This window comes from Hyaena hyaena, unplaced genomic scaffold (assembly GCF_003009895.1).
Source record: "Hyaena hyaena isolate Hyena2069 unplaced genomic scaffold, ASM300989v1 scaffold_171, whole genome shotgun sequence".
NCBI lineage: Eukaryota > Metazoa > Chordata > Mammalia > Carnivora > Hyaenidae > Hyaena > Hyaena hyaena.
In genome coordinates this window covers 1139798-1143091 of record NW_024080803.1, presented here as the reverse complement: position 1 = coordinate 1143091, position 3294 = coordinate 1139798, and positions in this window count along the sequence as shown.

Here is a 3294-nt window from a genome sequence, read left to right as displayed (position 1 = left end):
CTTTCTTTCTTTCTTTCTTTCTTTCTGTGGAGCATGAAAAAAATCCTGGGAACTGTGTTCACAATTGTAACAAAAGATGTGATCCGCACCTCTGTTTTAGCCAGGAGGAACTCACTAACAGTCCTTACGATACTCAGACTTATTCTCTGCATGCCATGAACTCCACATATCACAGATGGCAAATGGCTCATATTCCACAGGAGTTAGGTATTTTCTGTTTGACCCATTCTCCGTAGATTAAGCCAAAGAGTATGAAAATGAGTTGAAAATGGAGGGTCATAATGTTTTGCCTGGAATTGTCCTTGTCTTTTAATGGTGTATCTTAAAGGTATAAATCATTAATACTGATTTGATGGCAAATCATTGACATTATAGACAAAACCTGCATTTTTAGTCTTTTATTTCAATAATATTTAATGAAAATACCCTTGTATTTTTACCTGTTCCTCTGGTAAAACCAACAACATGGGCATTTGTCTGTGTCTGTACAACAGATGAAGATGGTTGGTCAATGAGACAAACCAGAGCCGTCGGTTTGAAACCCTTATCCAACTTGGCTGTGGGCTCCCAATGGGCAGGGGTCATGTCTTATTCAATTTTGTTCCCCCAGCTCCTGGCAGGATGCTCAGAGCACAGAAGGTTGCTCACTGAAATTTGCTGAATAAGTGAGTGAATGATTACAAGCTAAGCCTGGCCTAAAAGGATGGCCTGCAATGACTTCTGGGAACAGCCTAATTCCTCTGTAAAAAACCCTTCCACTGAACCCTTCCACCTACAAATGTTGTGTATTTTGGCTTTTGTTCTGTTTTAACTATTTACTTTTGAGAGAGAGAGAAAGAGTGGGTGGAGGAGGTGCAGAGAGACAGGGGTGACAGAGGATCTGAAGCGGGCTCTGCGCGGACAACAGAGAGCCTGATGTGGGGCTCAAACCCATGAATCATGGGATCATGATCTGAGCTGCAGTTGGATGCTTAACCAGCTGAGCCATTTGAGCCTTCAGGCGCCCCTTGTTTTGTTTTTAAAAACGATCTTATTTTCACATACAGAGGAGGAAGGAAATGGTAAGTTGAATTTGGCTTGGGGCTAATACCCTTGGAAGAACCTGTGGAGGGGAAATTTAGTGAGTAACAAGGTATCTTGCAGTGGAAGGTAGTGGGGGAGCAAGGGAGTCAAACAGTCCATGACTGAAGGTGGGAAGAGAGGTCATAAAGGGGAAAGGGGGTGGAAGTGGCATGAGAAATGGATTTCTTTGAGTGTCACACAAAGCAATCCCAATTCTCAAGATGTTAGACACGTGTCATACACATGAATAGTGCCTTACAGAATGAAATTTCCTTTTTAAAGAGAAAAGTTTGAAAAGAGGCCTTTGAAAAGAGACCAGTTTTCTCTTTCAGATGCTTCCTGGAAGTATTGCAATGAAAAGAGCCTGCCGTCTACTTGAAGTGAATGTGGAATGAGCTGTCAAGGTCAGTGCTATACAGCAGGAAGCCTTTCTCGATATTCTTAAGGAGCTCCAGTGCAGCTTGACAACCAATGTAGGTGGTAAATGCAGCAGGTGGACACGGGTGTGGCTTGTGGCATTACGGGGTCCTGACACAACTGATCAGCATCTCACACACAGGGGATGTGCAATAATATTTGGAATGAATTTGCTCAGAACGGCTCAGAAATGGTACCGAGTTTACAACTGGGAAATGTTTATAAAGTGTTTCAAGTCAGCTGTGCCTTTTGAGTACAGCCGGACTGAGCAGCTCAGAAAGTGGCCCATTGTGGCTGATAACCTGTGACCCTGCTGGGGAAGGAAAGCCCACACAACTGAGCCCACACCATCTCAAAATAGAATCACATCCCGTTGGGCAGCCCCTTTGACAAAACCCTTTCTGTTGCTTTCCATTGTCCTTGGAATAAAGCCCATGCTCACAGCCCTATCTCCCAGCCAGCAGGGCCTGAGCTCTGCTTTCCCCTTCCCCCGGTGCCACAGCATCCCTGGTCTTCACCTCCACCTTCTCCCACCCCAGGACTCACACATGTGCTCTTCCCTCTGCCCAGATTCAGACACGCAGGAAGGATCCCTGCGTCCTTCCTCAGGTGCACCTGCACTGTGCTTGACTTCAGTAGGCTCTTTCCTTCTCACAAACTAACTCTCTCATTTGTTTGTGTCCCTTTCTGTCTCTCTCTCCCGCTCCCTGCTAGATGGTAAGTTCCACAGGGCAGAGGATCATGTCCATCTCAATTGCTTCTGAATCCGTGGTGCCTGTTCCTGCTTTTCGCACTCAGAAAGGGCTCCATGAATTTTTGTTGCGTGAAGGGATGTGTAGGAAAATCAAGGCGATGGAAAGTGAGAGACCCTTTGGACATTGTGTGGAGTCGGCCCCGTGTTTTCTGCACAAGCTGGCTGTTGAAATGCCGAACAGTACTCCACTGAATCTGGAGGGAAGGGATGGCCAGAGGTAAGGTCCAGGCCTTCCTGCCATCGTGGCCTCACTGGGATTCTGGGACCCACATAAAGAGGAACAGATCCCCCCCTCAGGATTTTCTCCTTACATGAGAAAAGACTGTGAGGGCCCCTGAAGACGGGGTGTGTGCACTGGGCAGAATTCTAGTCTACAGCTTAATCTGAAGAGGAAGGAGGGTAGGGAGTGGATTGGACATCCATGCTTCTATTCATCAAGGAGCAGTCTGGGTCCCGCTAACACTCTTCCCCTCTTTTCTGTCTGTCTATGCACAGACCCAGCGGACCCCTGTGAGAGGAAGAGTTGGTGGGTGAATGCCTGAATGACCATGGCTGAGTGCTTCTGTGGGTTAGGGGAGAAAGCATTTGCCATGCAAGGGTTCAAGTCCCACAGAGCTGACCGCAGTGTCTCCCACGAGCATGTCAGTTTAAGAGGTGATTTGGAACGTGGCAATGACGTTCAGCATGTACACACAAAGGGACCCTAAATACGTGTACATGTCACCTACTTTCTTACTACCAGCAGCCTTATCCCGCTCAGCCCTAGATTTTTCCACCTACGCGATTGCCACTGAGTAAAGGAGGAAGCTCAAAGCATATGCTAATGCGCCAAAATTCTCATTAATTCCTCCCTGTGATTTGGGGAGAAAGTTGAGGTTATTTTAGGAGCAGCTTCTGAGTATAAGTAAATAGTCTCTTAGAGAACAAACAAAGTTTCTGTTTCCAAAACTCCTCCCTGGACACTTACCTTCCATAGAGAAGTCAACATTCTTATGGCTGGGACCTAACAGGGTCTAAAGGGACGGCCAGGGACACAGGTGGCACATGTTGGTCCTCCGCCT